This window comes from Poecilia reticulata, chromosome 21 (assembly GCF_904066995.2).
Source record: "Poecilia reticulata chromosome 21, P_reticulata-male-v2, whole genome shotgun sequence".
NCBI lineage: Eukaryota > Metazoa > Chordata > Actinopteri > Cyprinodontiformes > Poeciliidae > Poecilia > Poecilia reticulata.
This window is the reverse complement of record NC_088850.1, coordinates 24,819,570-24,839,261: the sequence shown is the minus strand read 5'-3', so window position 1 is coordinate 24,839,261 and position 19,692 is coordinate 24,819,570. Positions and strand designations below refer to the sequence as shown.

Here is a 19,692-nt window from a genome sequence, read left to right as displayed (position 1 = left end):
CTGGCTCAGAGTCTGAGAGGCTTTTCCTTTATCAAACAATTTTTTTGTCTTTTATTTAGTGGAAATATTGATGTTGATGAGATTTTCTCCAAAATAATAACCTTTTTCAACCTTTATTGCTCCACTGTTGAAAATGAGGCTCTAACATTCACAAATGACAATGAAATAAAATCCAGTCCAACATCTGGTTTGAGGTGATTCCTCTGGAACCTGTTGGAGGAAAAACATTCCAACTTCAGAAGATGAGCTTTAACCTAACAGAGCTCTGTGGTTCCTCCTGTCAGTATGAGAGTCAGGGTGAGGAGGCGCCATGTTAGGAAGAGAAGTGGAAGCTGCAGGATCTTCAGAACAAACAGGTCATGATGCTGGGCTACTGATTATCCCTCTGTCTGGATACAGGATCAATAGAACCAGTTAAAAAGCTAAAATGAATGGTTATATGCCAGACATGGAAAACTGGGATGACTCCATGCCATGATGTTCAAGATTTAGGTCTCATAGCATCTCAAGGTGTCAACATTGCAGCCAGTGGGCTGAGGGAAATACAGCTTTATTTTGTATCAATTCAAGAGCTACCCAGCTTATATATTTATTTTATTTTTTGTCATAGTACCCCCAAGAATTTAAAACTACTTTCATCCCTGGTTATGTGGGAAAATCCCAGTAGATCAGCAGTTTTTGAAATACTCAGACCAGCCCATCTGGCACCAACGGCCATGCCACATTCAAAGTCACTTAAATCACCTTTCCTCTCCATTCTGATGCTCTGTTTGAACTACATCAGATCTACATGGCCATATATATACCAAATTTGAGCTTGGTAGAATAAAAGTTCTCGGCCGAAATGCAAAGGTAGTAGCATCATGCTTTGGATATGCTTTCCTTCAACAGGGACAGGAAAGTTGGTCAAAGCTGATGACAGAATGTGATTTTTTAGTGCTCATAGTTGCAGCTCTGGTTTGTTTGTTTTTTGTGTGGAATTTTGTTTATATATATTTTTGCCTGTTTTTTCTGGTGTTGGAAGCCGTGCAGTTTGAAATATTTTTGCTCTTACTTCTTTACTTTTGGGCAATTATGATTCGCAACCATGGCAACAAGATGTTGTTTTTACAACCAAGAGCAGCTAATTAGCAGGAGCGAAAGAAAATTAAAGATTAGCAGCAACAGCAAAGGAGGTGGATTAGCATAGCTGCTAAAAACTGATGGGGTCATCCAGGACATGTTACTATGGAATGCCATCTCTGCTGCCTGGATATTGAGCTGTTAGCATGGAACTGTAACACAGTAACAGCCTTTAGTCTGAGGCTTCTTCAAGTACATAGCAAGACAGAGTGCTTCCAGAGATCTTTTCTGTCCACAGCATCACCATCCACAACGACTGAAGATAATTGGTTGATATGAATTCAGATATTTTAATTTAAAACCAGTGACGTGCGGTCAGAGGAGGCATGGAAAAATATATAATAATAAAATCATTTATATTGTTATTTTCACCCTGTGGTTTGTTCTATAAAGTACCTATTTTTTACTTAGCTTAACCAATTCTGATTAGTTTTTTCTTGAAAATCGCTGGATTTTCCCATTCAAATGGTTGGAAGCGAAGCAGGTGAGGCAGCAGCAGCTGAGCCTCACCTGGGATTGCGCAATCTCTCGCTAACTGCACTGGCTGCCATTATATGACAGCATGTTCGTCCTGTCTGTACGCCAGGAATAAAATGGCTAAAAAACATTTAATATATGGACTGATTTTCCATAATTTACCTCATGTATATAATGTACAGTATTTTTTGTCACTAACTGTGTGTGTACCGTGTTTTGTGTGCGGAGGAGCGATAAGAAACAGCAGAGAACAGACTCGAGGTGAGGCAGGCAGTTCTCTTGCCTCACCGCTGGGGGCGCTCATGATCCCAGATATTGTGACTTCACAACTGCAGAGTAAGACGCAGCGAGCTAGCCATGGAGCTAGCCACACAGTAAATAAGTAAAGTACAGCGATATATTTGTTTTCAATCAATCAATCAAATTTTATTTGTATAGCACATTTCAGCAGCAAGGCATTTCAAAGTGCTTTACATGATTAAAATAAAAACAGCATGTGACATTAAATAAACAGTGAGAAAAAGAAAGAGATTTAAAGATAAAAACATTAAAACCCGCGCCCCTTTTAGGACTTCAGTTAAACGTCTTTAACTGGGCTTAAACCTCAGAGTTTCAGTCAAATGAAAATCATTTTTGTTTTCTTCTCTCTTCCGACGTCAACATGAAAGACTACATTTCTACACTTAAACAGTTTTCTAAAGTGGATTTTCAACTGAAGCAGGAGATGATAACTAAAGTTAGACCAACACCGGAGCTGAAAGTTTTACTTCCAGACAGTTTGATGATTCTCAAACGGAGTAGAAAAGATGCCGAGGATAGACTTGGCTTTGGATGAACGGATATTTTTGTGCAGAATTAGCGGCGCATGGATTTCATTGATACGTAAAGGTAAGACAGCAATAAGATGTTTTTATTTAGTTTTTAAATGAAATGTGCGTTTTGTGGGCTACTGTTTGTATGTCTAAATAATTCAGTAAAGTAGGAGCGCTAGCTAATCTACCACAGCAAGTATTAATAAAACATTGAGCCTAAAACATACAACAATAAACTGAATGTTCTGTTCTGCACGCAAAATTCTTGAATGTTTTTTGGTGTTAAATCCTAAAACATGAAGTGGCATTGTTGTCTGTTGCTGTGGCAACGAGTCTGCGTAGCTTGGAGAATACAGATCACTTTGCTGTGGATCATAGCACAAAATTAATACCTACATTTTTAAGTTTCACTGAGTTAACGCGGCTATGGATGAATGTAAAATATTAGTCTTTTTGCCCCCCAGCGTTGTGCGCATGCGGGAAATTTCCGTAGGTCCAACAAGATGGATGGTGTCTAAGCCATAAGTCAGTGGCCTCACCAGCAATGAACCTCACCACACGTCACTGTTTAAAACAATATATAAGTGGCAAACTGTGTCCAAACACTTTGCATTGCAAACTACATTTTCATGTTGACTTCTATGTCTGCACATGGACAGCCACACTAAACTTACAGCGGTTGATATCTTTGTCTTTAACAGTGACTGTAAAAGCAAAGAACATGGGGAACCTAAACCTTTAATGTATTGGATTCACTCCATGCTGTTGTCTTATCTTTATTGCAATCTAATGTAAAACAGTCCTGGTGGTTTGTGTCCTGAATAATCTACAATATGGCTGGACTTCTGTCACCTGGCTGCTCTTGTTGCTCATGTTTGTTATTTTTGTCAGTTTAGTTGCTGGGCTGGAAAGAATTTTCTTGAACCATTCTTGACAGAGTGGGAGGAATGTGTATGGAAGTTCAGTGGCAGTTGTGTTTTTCTCTCCAAATCCAGAATAAACCCAGCAAGTACAAATGAGCAAGTTATGAATAGTTCTTATCTCACTTTCTGGGTAAATATCTCTGGTTTGACTTGAACCACAGTTGATGAATAGATTGTGTAAATGGATGTGAACTTGCTTTCAATGAAAGCCATTACAGCCATTAGGAGCTTAAATAGGGCCTACTGTAAACTGTAGTTTCTTTTATTTGGACTACTACATTCCAGGAAAGTTAACATCTGGATTTAAACATACATCTTCAGATGTCCATTGGTTTCATTAGCACTGTTGTGAAATGTTAGAAACATTTTTGTACTTTTTGACTGGTACCTTTGTTTTCTTATTAGTCCACAAGGCTCGAGGCTAGTCTGGCACTGGTGGCACTGGTGGCACTGGTGCACCAGCATAAAAGTGCACCCAAATTCTCAACATCACATGATAGTTTTACAAGATAATTTTTTTAATCACTATTCATAAAGATGATGTTGACTTGTAAATGTTTATTTACCATCTAATAAACATAAAGTTCTTCATTTGAAGCTGAAATGTACAAGACATGTAACTAAGCCTTTGAAGCTGCAATACGTAATTTAAAACAACCAAAAAACATTTTTTTAATATATATTCCTGAAAATTTTAACTATGTTTTGACAGTATATGATGGAACAGATAATCTGTGAAAACATGGAACTCCTTTGCCCCCTCCCTGTAGTCCTACTGCCATTTGCTGAAATACACAGACAGCAGATCAGAGACAGGAGGAGGGTTTTAGTGTCGTCAATCACTCTTGTGTATGTTGTAATTATAGGGAGACCACTTACCGTTATGGGAAAATGTTATCTTTAGTCTTTGGTGAACATGCTAACTAGCCTGAACATTGACAGCAGGCTCCAGTGTGAGGAAGGAACTGTAGCCTAGCAGAGAGTACTGACCCTTTTCCACCTGCTCTACTGCAGCAGCCCGGTTCAGCTCAGCTCTACTTCGGAGAGAACGTGTTTCCACCGGCGGCTCGGCTCTGCAGCAGGGCGATGCCTCCTGACAGTTGGGGTAGCGCCCCGCCTCCAGGCGCCATGTGCTGCGCTTCGTTACTATGTGACCTAACAGGAGTTGTTGTTTTTCTGAGACAAAAGAAGAAGAGAGAACTGAGCTATTGTTTTTATAGCCTGATTGGGATTTTTCTGAGATTTCAAGAAAATGCGCGGTGGGAGGAATGCTGCGATTGTGTCAAGGAGGACGGCTGATCTTCACCTTGCAGGGGGAGGAAAGCAGGTGACTCAGACGGTGCAGGTGAGCTAATGATGATTTTTGTATTAAACTACTACAAAACTTGTAATAGTTCCGAATATACATGAGCTAATGTTAGTCAGTGTGTTGCAAATAACTTAAAAATGTCCGAATTAATTCATAATATATTCCAATGTGTTTTCAGATGTTGGTAAACTGTCGCTGCAGACCATCATGGTTCTTCGTGCTCCTCTGAGTTGTAGGACGTCTCATCAGTGTCCGTCTTCCTGACTGGGTCGGTGTTTACCTTCAGGATGTCTGGAGCAGGGATCACATGAGCTCAATATGCTGATGAAACATTTCTGATTTAAAAAATGTGTCTGATGTTCTTATAGAGTAGAAGTGCATTAACAATCTGTAGTTTTGAACTTCAATAGTTTAATTATGATTCACCTGATGTCCAAGTTATATTGAGAACAAATAAAGCTGTATTCCATCTAATCTGACTGGTTCTAGTTCCATGTTTTCACATTTTGGTCACTAAGAATTATTCGGGGGGCTTAAAAGTTTAAACTTAGGGTCTTATTTATCACTAATTGAGGTTACAGGTTTTGGACACATTTTCTCTATTTCTTACATTGAAGATTCTCCAGAAGACAGAAACACAGTGAGTGGATAGAATGATGATGTACACAGTAGAAATGAATAAACATGATTTGTATTTTGGGTTCTTGTTAAAAGCAACCCTGATAATAATGTCAAAATATTTGGTTTGATGAATAATGTATTCACTATTTAATGCCTTCATTGGTAATCTACAATGTTAAGTGTCAAGTAAATATTTATATAATGTTATTTTCACTGTCTAAAGCTCCACATTTTTGGGAGGATTGTATTAGGACCTTGATGCCACACAAACTACAATATGTACAATAATGTGTGGAGTGAGTATAAAAAAGACTTTAATTGAGATCTCAACAGCATTTATTTTTCTTCTGTTTGTCTCAACTCTCCTTGTTGCTCTGCTATTTCTGCTGGTATCTGATTCCTCCTGAAGAAGATCCAGTTGTTGTTCTGACGGTTCTCCTCATCGTTCTCCATCATGTCAGCCATGTTCCTCTTCTGTTCTCCCGGAAAAGTAATCAGATGTTATAGCTTGATGAATTATTTAATTATATGTATACAAACACTTTTTATCATCCAGACTTACACAATTATAAATAACTGGAAGAGTTATGTAAATTAATACCAGTGGCCGGGCTCCGTGGGTAAAAGCCCGGCCACCAGGCGCTTGCCATCGTGCCCCACCTTCAGGCCTGGCTCCAGAGTGGGGCCCCGGTGACCCGCGTCCGGGAGAGGAAACGCTAGATCCAAGGTTGTTGTGAATCATAAGGGGTCTTCGGGCTGCACTTTGTCTGGTTCCTCACCTAGGACCTGTGTGCCTTGGGTGACCCTACCAGGGGCATAAAGCCCCAGACAGCATAGCTACTAGGATCTTTGGGACACTCAAACTCCTCCACCACGATAAGGTGGCAGCCCAAGGAGAGGATGACATAACAAATTAGTAAATTTGTTTTGTATGTATCGCCCCAAACTTCCACACAATATGTCAAACGTGGTACAATGAGTGTGTTTCAAAATAAACAGATTTGTAGTCCAGGACAAATCTTGTTCTCCTCAGAACACCACCACTTTGGGGTAGTTTTAATTTTACTTGGCAGTTTTGTGGTTTCCAGATAAATTTATCATCTATTATGACACTGAGAAGTTTTGATTTCATGGACTCGTTGTAAATCAACACTGTCAATTATTATTTTGATTGCATAATTTTCTTGTTTATTACAATTTCCAAATATCATGAATTTAGTTTTATCTAAATTAAGTGATACTTTATTGTTTTTAAACCAATGTTGTAGTGTTTTCATTTCTGTATTGACCACCTCTGAGAGTTGGACGTTTTCTCCGTACAGAAGATACTAGTATCATCTGCAAATAAAATCCTGATTGGATTTTGGATGATTTTATTTGCAGTACCCTAAAAGTTATGTTTAATAAATATGATTTTTGATTACCTTATTCTACAAATAGTTTTCTTTGTCCAATGTAGCTTCTAATCCAGTTTAATGCTGCCCCCTAATTGCGTACCTTTCCAGTTTTTTAGTAAGATGCCATGATTGATGATATCAAAAGCTTTTTTGAGAGCTAGGAATACACCAATTGCAAATTTCCTTTATCTATCCATAATTTCTTCTATTAATACCATCAGTGCCAATGAAGTTGATCTTTTTTCTCTAAGGCCATATTGACTATGTTTTGCTTTTCAATAAAATGATCTAACCTTTTACTAGCCACTTTTTCTAGTATTTTAGAGAATTGACAAAAGTCGGGACACAGGTCTATAATTATTATATGCTTATCGGCCAGATATAAAAAAGGGAATAACCTTTGGAATTTTCATTGTATTTGGAAATGCTTCAGTTATGAATGACAAGTTGCCAATGTAGGTAACACTTTGGATGTGAATAAGACTGACATGACACTGTCATAAACATGACATAACCCCTGTCATGAACATGAATACGTCTTTATGAATATTTGACTGTTGTGATAAAATAATGACAATAATGTCATTATTTTTTAATGTCATAATAATGAAATTTTTAATGTAATATTATATTGCTATGCCATTTTGTTTAGCCTTAAATTTCTAATTGATCAGAAGTTTTACAACAAGATGTCTACAAAGCACTTATGAACTTTGATTTGAAACATTATTTAAGGCTGTTTTAAGTAGTGCAGTACACCATCTCCACCAGTGAAAGGCATCATCTCCAGGATTAGAGAACGTATGTCTCAGCATGATCTAGAGAAACTCATCCATGCATTTATTTTTAGTCTCATTGATTACTGCAACAGCGTCTTCACAGCTCTGACTAACAAATCAATCAAACAGCTGCAGCTGATCCAGATGCTGCTGCTCACGTTCTCACTAAAACCAGGAAGATAGAGACATAACACCAGTTTTAAAGTCCCTACACTGGCTGCCTGTAGCTCAGAGAATAGACTTTAAAATACTGTTGTTAGTTTATAAATCATTTTATTATACTGGGAACACTGGTCACAGGCTTCAGTCTGCTGGTCACACTGGGAGAACTCAATGACTTCTGAGACGTCCTGGTTCACAGGCTAAAGCCAAGAATAACAGAGAAATTATCCAAAAGTGAAATAGAAAATACATATGATATGTTTCCTTCACATTCATAAAAAGCCATTTTCAGCATGTTGGGCTCTGACTCGTAGCATCTTTATAGCTAAACACCGACATGGAGAAGCTGAGCTGGAAACAGACTGAAGACCAGCAGCTCCAGCTCTGATCCTGACTGACCTTTACTCACTAAATCCTCTGGTTTTTAATGAACTTCTCCTCCAACAGCAGTTTCTCATCAGCTCTCTTTCATTAGAAAACAGTATGAAACGTTAGCTGCTACGCTAACAATCAGCGGTTATATTAGCTGCTACGCTAACAATCAGCGGTTATATTAGCTGCTACGCTAACAATCAGCGGTTATATTAGCTGCTACGCTAACAATCAGCGGTTATATTAGCTGCTACGCTAACAATCAGCGGTTATATTAGCTGCTATGCTAACAATCAGCGGTTATTTCAGGCCAATTTAGCTGCATAGGAAATATTTTCCGGTTGTTTAAAAGCGAATTTCTGGCTGCAAAGTCAAGTAATTCTGATCTTTCATCCTTACCTGAGGAAGGTAATGAGAAAGAATCCAGTTTGTTTCGTAAAACAGTTGAAACACACAGCACAGGACTTAAGGAGCTCCGATCGCCCTGCTGCCACATAGAAGATGGCGACGCTGTTACGTAGGACTCAGCGATCCATGAGGCGTCTAGTACTGATGTCTATGGGGACAAAGGTGGCTAATGAAGACATGCTACGGTGTGGAGGATGATAATGAGGACCAGCCACCAGAGAAAGAAGTCCCTGTTTGACCAAGCAGATGAAATATTCCTCATGAAAATGAGATAAGTCGTTTTTGTGTTACTATTTTCTCCAGGTGAAGGGGGTGTGAAGAGACAGGTGGGGAAGGGGGAGCAGGAATCAACATCCACCAGCTGAGTTAATAAGTTATGTTTTAGACAACTCATTGTTGTCAAACATAAAACTGGTGTTTAATCCATTTATTTATTAATAAACTTCCTAAGTCATAAGCCAGAGTACCTTTTTGGAAATAATTTAGAATACTCATTAAGTAAAAATATACACTAATGTACCTAAAACTATACATTAAATGATGCAATCTGAATAACAACAGTGGCAGTCTGTCTGAACTTCGGCCAAACAAATATTTGATCAGAATAATTTTGTTCAGCTTTAGTTATTATGCTACTTTTGTTAAGAAATAATTGTATTGCACTTTATAACAACCAGTCATGTTAACTAGACATTTGTCTGCCAGTCTACCATTCTGACAGTGTGCAGCAAGGGACATTTCTGGAATGGTATTTAGATAAATACTGAATTAGGATCACATTACATTTTTTGTTTTTGTTCTTTCTTTAAGTGACCACAATGAATTGAGTCATCACCGACTATGAGAATGTCCAGAAGAGATTCACCGCGTGTGAATTCATGAAAATCTTTTCACCAGGATTATCATTGACCACAACTATTAGCAAGAACAGATAGAATTACTGAGCATTTCCAGACACATCTAAAGAGCTGCTTCTAGGAAATGAAGACAAGAAGAAGATCTCCTGTTTTCAGAGCATTACAGGAAGACTTTAATGAAGGAGACGGCTGACACAATCAAAGCAAAGAATGTTGAGAGTTGAAATTTGTAAGAGTTGAAAGAGCCAAAGTTAAAGAATAAGTAATTCTGTTTTAGTTTTTCAGTCGATATTTCAGAGTAACAATATACTGACTAGATGTTAAACCCTCTGTTTGAAGAACAAGTTATCTTTTGTTGTTCAAAGGGCTTTTTCTACAGCTATGATGGTAGATACAAGTAATCCGGTGTTTTTCACTTCACTTCAGGTAAGACTTAACATTAATGACTTTGTTAATATAGCACTTGACCCTGTAATGATAATTAATTACATCTTTATAACTGGTGCTACTTGTTCCACTTGATGCAAGAGGAATTATTAATGACTGTTATTAAATCATTTGACAGTGTAATAAAGCTTAATGAAATCTACTTGTTTTGCTTTATTTCAGGTAGTGGGAAATATTAAGTTCTGTTTTGTTAAAACTTTTGATAGTGTAATAACATTTAATGACATTATTATGACAAGTATGTTATATTTATGACATATGATGATTCTTGGTTAATGTCAAGTTATAACGAAGACATTTTGAATAATGTCAACTTTGTATTAAAAGTGTCATAATTTACCGAATGACACTTTATGACCACAGTCATAAATATTCATGAAGACTTACTGATGCTCATGACAGTCATGTCATGTTTATGTCAGTCATATTCACATCCTGTCAAATAAAGTGTTAACCAGATGGAAGTCAGTGGGTCTGTAACATCATCGATTTTCTTCTTAATAAGTGACATGTTAATTTAATCCCATGTCATTTTTATTGTTACATTGGTTAACTATTTCCTTCATTTCTATTTTGTCTTCAGGTTTCAGGTACATAGATGATACATTTCGTATTATACAATTTTCCAGAGTGTGTCCATCCTGTAGGTTTATTTGTTCCAACTTAGACCCCATATTTGCAAAATATTCTTTAAATCCATCCACTATCCCACCCATTTCATTCAAGGTTTTGTCATTATGGATACAATATTCTGGGTGAGTAGTTTCAGAAGAATTCTTTCTTGTCAAGCTGTATAACGTTTTCCATACTGTATACCTTTAATGTTTTGTTTATTTTCTAATATTTTAGAATAATATTCCTTCCTACATTTTCTCATAGTAGTTTATAGTTTTTATAGGTTTTTCTCTGCTTCAAGCGTTTTAATAAATTGTTTATATAGATTATTATTTTTCTTACATGCATTTTATAATCCTTTAGTAATCCATGGCTTATCTTTGTGTCTTAGACTGTATTTAAAAAGCACAGTTGGACAGTTTTTATTGCAAAGTGCTTTGAATATCTTTAGAAATATCTCAACAGTTTTATCAATATTTTTTTCTTCATACAACACTTTCCAGTTCTGTGATTGTAAATCATTTCTTTGTGCATTTATTGACATTATTTTTTTGTATGTGATGTTGGTGACCTCATTTACTTTTCTGCAAACCCCGTCAAGGATCACAACACTAGCAGATGGTCACTAATATTATTTATAAGAAGTCCACTTACACAGAAATATTTTACATTTCCTGTGAACGTAGCATCTTTTAATGCAAAAAACATGGCGGCCGTCTGGTCTTGGCAAGTTTTCTGTGGGAAACCCTGCATCTCATACCCACAGTCAGCTTAGAAGACCTCGTCAAGCAAGAAGCATCACATGGCCCTCTTGCATGTTGACATAGCAACTGTATCCATGTTTTTTATGGCTTTATAAAGGTTTAAAATAGACACTGAAGTCATCCGTCCCACAAGCCATTGGTCTAAATTAGCCTGCAAACTGGCATGTTGAGTTAATTTGATGCTTTTGTTTGCAGTTTAATTCAGCCACAGTACAGCCTTTGAAGTCCTTTAAAACCTCTGCTAAGAACCTCTATGTGAGCCCTATCCAGCGCTGTTGCTTTGTTCCAGCCACCTTTAAATGTTAGTCATCACATAAGTTACCACTTTTAATGTCAGCTACTATCAATTACTTCTACAGTATATGAGCATGAGCAGTTTAAGTTAGCTTAATGACTGCTACATGTGTTTGTTACACACAATGTGTATTCATAGTCCTTCAACCACCCAGAATGTTGTCACATTATAGACACAATCTTCAATTAATTTTATTGGAATTGTAGGTGAGAACAACACAAAGTGGATAAAAAAGGTGCATTATTCTCAACAAGTGTTCCTTATATTTAGCTTAGAAGCTGTAGCTTAAAAATGACTGCTAAATAGTGTAGAGGTGCACTCATAAATGAATCCTAATATCCTTCATTTTAAGTTTCAGTCAATACCTACATGTGAAATTGACTGGTGTTTTTCAATCTAACCTCAAAATTACTTAGGTAAATTCAATGATGTACATAATTTTCATAGCTTGTAATTTTCTTGTAATGGCAACTTTTTGTCTTATAGTTGTTGCTGCTTATTAGCCAGAACTCCCTTCAAAAACAGGTTTTTAATCTCAGTGACCTGAGAGATCTGCAAGGTTGACCAAACAGCAGATCTTTAATGTGTTTTGGTGGTGATTTAAAACTAACAGCAGTATTTTAGTCTATTCTCTGGTGTTGGGACTTTAGAACTTGGTAATGTACAAGTCTTCCTGGTTTTAGTGAGAACACAATCAGCAGCTTTCTGGATCAGCTGCAGTGGAGGGTTGATTTTTTTTTTTAGGCAGACCTATGAAGACGCTGTTGCAGTAATCAATGGAACTAAAGATAAACACACGAATTAGTTTCTCCAGAACTTGCTGAGACATTAATCCTCTAATTCTGAAAATATTCTTGAGATGATAGAAGGCCGACTTTGTGACTGTCTTTATGTGGCTCAGGAACAAAGGAGTGCTTGTACCTGTTACTTTTCATAGTAACAAGTCACAGCGGAGGCCAGAACAGAAGGCAGGTACTGGAACTCGGCATGTAAAGGGTGAGAGCCGTCAGCAAGAATAGTATTAGTTTTCCGTATGATTTGTTTATTGAACAGTTCTAGGATCTTATTACTTGTATTACTCTAAGGGCATTTTATGACCTAATACTAAGCTTAGTTTCCCTTCTAAGCAAATGTACCTCATTGAGGTTTCCTTCACGGAATGCTTTTCTCCTTTTGTTCAACAGATTTTTCAATGATTTTGATATCCAGGGTTTTATTTTCAGGAAATATTTTCAGGTTTTTTTGGAATCACACACAGAAAGTCACATAGCTGCTAAACCAGTCCCTTAAACATGTCCCAGTCCGTCATGTCAAAGCCATCCTGCAGGCTCAGTTTGGAATCAGTCATTAGTTTGGCATATTTTTTAAATCCAAACCTGCTTTAAACATCTACACAACAAATTGTCATGTTGGTATTCAGTTTTCGAACCCACAGGCAAGAACACAACCAGAAGAGACCGATAAAATGTACAAGGATAAGTTTTATTGAAGTCAGGGAAGGAATCGGGGAGTGAGTACTGGAACTGATGACCGGGTCGTCTTACTGCCAACAGGAGAAGCAGGGCTAGAAAGTGAAGGTGAGAATTTTCCAGGTTCTTTCTTACTTGGTAGGAAGGTGATGAAACTTGAGCAGAGCACTGGGTGGTTAGGTTTCGTTGGAGAGCGGACAGGTTTGTTAACGGCTGGAGGAGTGGCTTTGACTGCGGTCCGATAGTATTCTTTCTCTGGTTGGGTTCGGGCTTGGGTCTCCTGACCCGGAAGCTTCCGAAGGGGAATCCACCGGAAAGGGACCGGTGCTCACTGAGCACGAGGGGTGGCGTCTGACCGGTAACATCGACAGCGTTGAGTGAGGACACAGGAGGTAGGTGATCCACAACGGGGAAACAGACTCACACTGAACACATGGGAGCAACGAGGAGACGGCAGGAACATCTGACAAGGAAGACAACAAGGAGTTAGAGCAGAGCAGATCACAGAGGGCCTTTCTCTGGAACGATTAGTTACCGAGGTAAGCAAACACTCAGGCGATGAGAAGAAGAGGAGCTGCTGCTTATATCCATAGTCCACGACCTCCAAACGAGCTGCAGGTGTGTACACGGGTTGAACCCAGCAGCTTCCCAGGGGCTCTGCATCTGGTGACATCTGGTGGATGCCATGAGGAACAACGGCGTTCCAACAAAATAAAATGGGAACCCCAGACCCTGACACAAACCTGTTCATAGCTACTGTATTTATACAGAGATTGAATAAAACAGATGGACTGTGTTTTATAATAAGGTGACTTCTGAAGGCAGTTAGTTGTATTATATCTTATTTAGGGGAACTCAAATAAAAGGGCTGAGAACAAATGCATGGCACATTTTTCAGACTTCTTCATAATTTGATTTTCTCTTCAGATTTATGCTCCACTTTGTGTTGATCTGTTACATGAAGAAATACATTTAATGTTTGGTTGTAATCTGGATAGGTTCATGGTGTTGGATTACTTCTTGCAAGGTAAATATTGGTCTCAACAATCCACATAAATAACTACGAATGTCATGCTCACACAACGGTCAAATCAAAGTGTAGATGCATGTAAGTACCAGCTCATTCCTGGGAACATTAGCTGATTAAAATGGAAGACATGTGCAGTTAGACGTATGTTTGTTTGTATAGGTGCGTTCAGGAAGCCCTGCCCTCCTCATGTCTCTGTCTCTAAGGACAGAGCCTGATGTAAACACCATGAGTCCATGTGTGACATATACAAGTCAGTTTATCTGTGCTGGGGTCAATGGCAGCATGTTTCCATCTATAAAATGATCTGTTAGCTGTTTTGTTTCTCTGGCACAGCTTTGCTGATGTACACATTGGTTGTGCAGGAAGACGTCAGTGATTAGGGTGGAGATGTTATGACTGGCTTTCTAAATGACGTTGCATCACTGGCTTTGCTTTGATCTGGCCTGTGATCTCTTTTCAAATCAGCTAAACGTGCTTTGGCCACAACAATAACAGTTAAGGGACATTCTGTACAGTCACAAACAAACAATGTAAATCTAATTAACTGTTCTTTTGATTTTGATCAAACTGTTGGAAAACAGCAACGGGCACAGTAGCATCTCATTCAAGATTAACTTGTGTTGCAATTATTTTCTGCATATTGCTGGGTATTAAAAACTGATCAACATATTTCAGACATAATTTCAGTCCTAGTCCTAAAATAAAATAAGGCTGCCTGTTTTATTCGGGTTTTATGTCAAAGTAGCACAAAGCAGTACATAACTGGGAAGTGGAAATAATTAGTTTCTATTTATCTTGACATTGGGGCATTTTAAATTGCATTTATGTGACTTTTTTAGTTGGATATCTTTGTTCCATAACAGTTTGTCATAACAGTTGTTTAATAATATATCAAAGAACAAAATTACTTAACAAGAAATGTGTTAATTGGTTACAAAAATGTTAATAGTGGTCACATTTCATTTTTCTTTTCACTTAGTACCACCATGTTGCACCCACACACTCCCATCTTGTCTCTCTTCAGTTCATACTTGTAAGTATGTACAGTATGTAACCTTCATACATCAGTTTATTTCTCTTGGTGATTAGGTATTTTGATGAACTGGAACTAAAAACTGTCAAAATATCTCAATCTAACATGTTTGTTTTAAGTACTTGTTGTCTGAAAACCTTTTTCGGTAACACTTTATTTGAATTGGTGTGAATTAGACTGACATGACATCATCATAAACACGACATAACTCCTGTCAACATGAATGTCTTCATGAATATTTGACTGTTGTCATAAAGCGTCATTTGGTAAATTATGACACTTTTAATACAAAACCCTTATTCAAAATTTCTTTGTTATGACAACTTGACATTAACCAAATTTGTTATAAAAGTATTTCTGATTGCACTTTAAAAATTAGGCAACTTTATGTTATTAAAGCTAAAGTTTAATCAGTAATTATTTCTTGGTTAATGTCAACTTGTCATAACGAAGACATTTTCAATAATGTCAAATTTGTATTAAAAGTGTCATAATTTACCAAATGACGCATTATGACAACAGTCATAAATATTCATAAAGACTTATTCATGTTCATGACAGTGTCATGTCAGTCTTATTCACACCAATTCAAATAAAGTGTTACCCCTTTTTTTGTCATGTTTCCATTGACTGTGGTTCTGACCCCTGCTTACTCCAGTCAACTCCAGTGTGACATGAGATATGACTTCTGATCAGACCAGGTCAACTTTGACTAACCTTTTTGCTGATTATGAAAAAAAAATTTTTTGTCTTCATCAGTTCCCATGAAAATGGTTTTGTTTCCTCCCTATAAAAAAGTATTAGAGCATGAACTGTAACCTTGTATATTTGAAATAGTTCAATTTCTTATGGGAATTGTCCTGTCAGACAAATGTTCTGCTGCCTTCTATGACTTGAGGAGGATGAGGCAACTGATAACATGCTGCTAATATATTCGTACAAAATGAGCTACAGAGCAGAGAGCATCCAAACCTCCAAATCACCGTGGAAGACAAGTTAGCAAAATAGTGCAGCAAAAAGGTTCTTATCCTTCAGGGAGAGAGAAAAAAAGTGGTAGAGAAAAAGTCAAGATAAAGGTTTGTACTCATGTGTCTTGGTAATGTTTATCAGAAAGATTTATGGAGGTGCTAATTCAGTGTTTCTCAACCTTTTTCAGCCCAGCGCCCCCCAGCCTTCATCCAGGTCCCTCACCGCCCCCAACAAATAATTTGCAGGCTACTTTGCACTGACTATTATTTTATCATTAATATTACTATCACTATTGTAGATATTTTGATTTTTATGCTTGTTTCTGTATTTATCATCAAAAATAATACATATAATAATATAAAAATAATAATACAGGCGTCTACGAAAAATGCAATGAACATTCAAGTTAAAATTGGTAGGCCAACAGCAGCCAATCAGAGTGGAAAATATATTCTTATTGCGCCATTTTCTAGTTGTTAGATCTTCCACAAAATGACCAGATAAAAGTTGTTCAACATGCCAGTTTAAACTTTGAACTATTTGCAAAACAACTGAGCTCTGCAACATTAAAACATGGATAGAACTGTAACTACATTAATCATAACTCTTCTTCTATTCAGTGTTTGTCAGTTTCTGGTGGTGCAGCTCTGTGCTGCCTTCAGGAGAATGGGACATCAGAGTATTATCCATAAAACTTCACCCACATGGCATTTATTGTTCAAACCAGAGCTTTCAGTGGAAAAACAAAAGTTCCTTTTAATGCCATACAAATATGAGACAGAAACATGGATTATATCTGTCTATTGATTTATTGATTAATAGTTTTACTGGACAGAAATTACAAAGAACAAATCTGATTCTTAAATCCTAATGAGTCAAATTGAAAGTGTCATGGAGTCATCAGCCTCATGAGATTAACACTGACATGAAAAATAATATTGAAGAAATAAATATATCAAATCTAATCCATCCATCCATTTTCTTCCGCTTATCCGGGGTCGGGTCGTGGGGGCAGCAGCTTCAGAAGGGAGGTCCAGACTTCCCTCTCCCCAGCCACTTCTTCCAGCTCCTCCGGGGGAATCCCAAGGCGTTCCCAGGCCAGCCGAGAGACGTAATCCCTCCAGCGTGTCCTGGGTCTTCCCCGAGGCCTCCTCCCGGTGGGACGTGCCCGGAACACCTCACCAGGGAGGCGTCCAGGAGGCATCCTTACCAGATGCCCGAGCCACCTCAACTGGCTCCTCTCCATGTGGAGGAGCAGCGGCTCTACTCTGAGTCCCTCCCGGATGACCGAGCTTCTCACCCTATCTCTAAGGGAGAGCCCAGCCTCCCTGCGGAGGAAGCCCATTTCGGCCGCTTGTACCCGTGATCTCGTTCTTTTGGTCATGACCCAAAGCTCATGACCATAGATGAGGGTGGGAACGTAGATCGACCGGTAAATCGAGAGCTTCGCTTTTTGGCTCAGCTCTCTCTTCACCACGACAGACCGGTACAGCGCCCGCTTCACAGTAGACGCTGCCCCAATCCACCTGTCGACCTCCCGCTCCCTTCTTCCCTCATTCGTGAACAAGATCCCCAGATACTTAAACTCCTCCACTTGAGGCAGGACGACCCCCCTGACCCGGAGAAGGCACTCTACCCTTTTCCGGCTCAAGACCATGGCCTCGGATTTGGAGGCACTGAGCCTCATCCCGGCCGCTTCACACTCGGCTGCGAACCGCTCCAGTGAGAGCTGCAGATCATGTTCCGATGAAGCCAACAGGACCACATCATCTGCAAAAAGCAGAGATGCAATCCTAAGGCCACCAAAACGGATCCCCTCAACACCTCGGCTGCGCCTAGAAATTCTGTCCATAAAAGTAATGAACAGAATCGGTGACAAAGGGCAGCCTTGGCGGAGTCCAACTCTCACCGGAAACGAGCCCGACTTACTGCCGGCAATGCTGACCAGACTCTGACACAGGGACCTGACAGCCCGTATCAAAGGGCCCGGTACCCCATACTCCCGGAGTACCCCCCACAGGGCCCCCCGAGGGACACGGTCGAACGCCTTCTCCAAGTCCACAAAACACATGTAGACTGGTTGGGCGAACTCCCATGCACCCTCCAGGACCCTGCTGAGGGTGTAGAGCTGGTCCAGTGTTCCATGACCAGGACGAAAACCCCACTGCTCTTCCTGAATCCGAGGTTCGACTATCCGACGGACCCTCCTCTCCAGGACCCCTGAATAGACCTTACCAGGGAGGCTTAAGAGTGTGATCCCCCTGTAATTGGAGCACACCCTCCGGTCCCCCTTTTTAAACAGAGGGACCACCACCCCAGTTTGCCAGTCCAGGGGAACTGCCCATGCGATGTCCATGCGATATTGCAGAGTCGCGTTAGCCAACACAACCCCGCAACATCCAGAGCCTTAAGGAACTCCGGGCGGATCTCATCCACCCCCGGGTCCCTGCCACCGAGGAGCTTTTTGACCACCTCGGCGACCTCGTTCCCAGAGATTGGAGAGCCCAACCCAGAGTCCCCAGGCTCAGCTTCCTCAACAGAAGGCATGTTGGTGGGATTGAGGAGGTCTTCGAAGTATTCCGCCCACCAGCCCACAACGTCCCGAGTTGAGGTCAGCAGCACTCCATCCCCACTATAAACAGTGTTGGTACTGCACTGCTTCCCCCTCCTGAGACGCCGGATGGTGGACCAAATTAGGCCAAATCTAATTAAAAACATAAATAAGTGATCAGTTCTTTACTGTTATGGTCTGTAAGATATATTTATTCTCAGTACTAGATATGGTCTCAACAAACCCATGACATTTCAACAATATTATTTTACCCTTTATCTGGAAATAGTGTCTGTTTATTCTTGCCTTACAGTCCTCTGTATTAATTATTGATCGAAAGGTCTTGCCATACCAGTTTATTCCTCTGTATTTACTTTAATTTCTTAGTTTATTCTTGCATTTTGTTCTTCATTCATTTCCATTTAGTTTCCTTTGTTTAGTATTATCCTCTGTTGGTTTATTGCTATGTTCACTTTAGTTTCTTTCCTGTTACTAGATTTATTTGATCATTTATTGACCATCAGTAATCTTCACTCATCACCTGCTGTGCCTCCTAATCGTCATGTGTTTCACATCATGTGTTGATTTTTCACTGTTCATCATCAGATTCTCTGTTTTTATGCCATAATTCACATCTAGTTCGTTGCTCCGTTTTATGTCCCGCTTCTCCTGTTTCAGAGTTGCAATGTGCAATGTGAACGTCTTTTTTTTAACCCCTTAAGGTGCAGGGCGGTCGGGAAACGTATCGATGGGGAAAAGGCAGACTGACATGAACCAGGCTACAGGGGTACTGCATTAATATGTCAATGAGCTACTCTAAGTTCTAGTTGGCGATATTCTGGTTGTTTGCTGCTGTGCATGATAATTTATGTATCTAACAGTACAAACGGTAAGGTAAAATAACTAAGCATTTATTACCCATTGGCCAAAGAAAACAATGTAGACATGTTGGTTAAATTTATCTGATAGGAGTTTCCAGTTGAAGGGAGTCTATTACTGGAGCTCCTGGTGGATCCTCAGAGTTGATAAGATGGTGAAAGTGGATGACATATGGGAGGCTTTGGCAGTATTGAACTGCTGGTCATGGGGGAGAGTTTGTGGATCTGTGGCATTTTCTCTGAATTTGAATATATATCATTTCACCTGCAACAAAGACACTTAATTAAAAAACCTGTAGTGCTCAGGAGAAAACTGAGCTCGGATGTCAACAAGCCAAGGCAAGGTCAGAACCAGAGAGGCAGATAAACTTATCTGGGGGTCAGGCTGGAGTCTGACCCCCA

General features: G+C 39.2%; 1 protein-coding gene and 1 long non-coding RNA gene across 2 annotated transcripts in view; one reads left to right on the top strand and one right to left on the bottom strand.

The window, feature by feature from the left end:
* The window catches only part of nt5dc1 (5'-nucleotidase domain containing 1), a 125,078-nt gene that overhangs the window by 25,779 nt on the left and 79,607 nt on the right, over window positions 1-19,692 (top strand). The window lies entirely within an intron of this gene.
* On the bottom strand, window positions 12,824-13,498 carry LOC103458047 (uncharacterized). The gene is made up of 2 exons (XR_532521.3): window positions 13,365-13,498; window positions 12,824-13,292 (listed from the first exon to the last, which is right to left on the bottom strand). It is a non-coding gene; the product is annotated as an uncharacterized LOC103458047 (long non-coding RNA).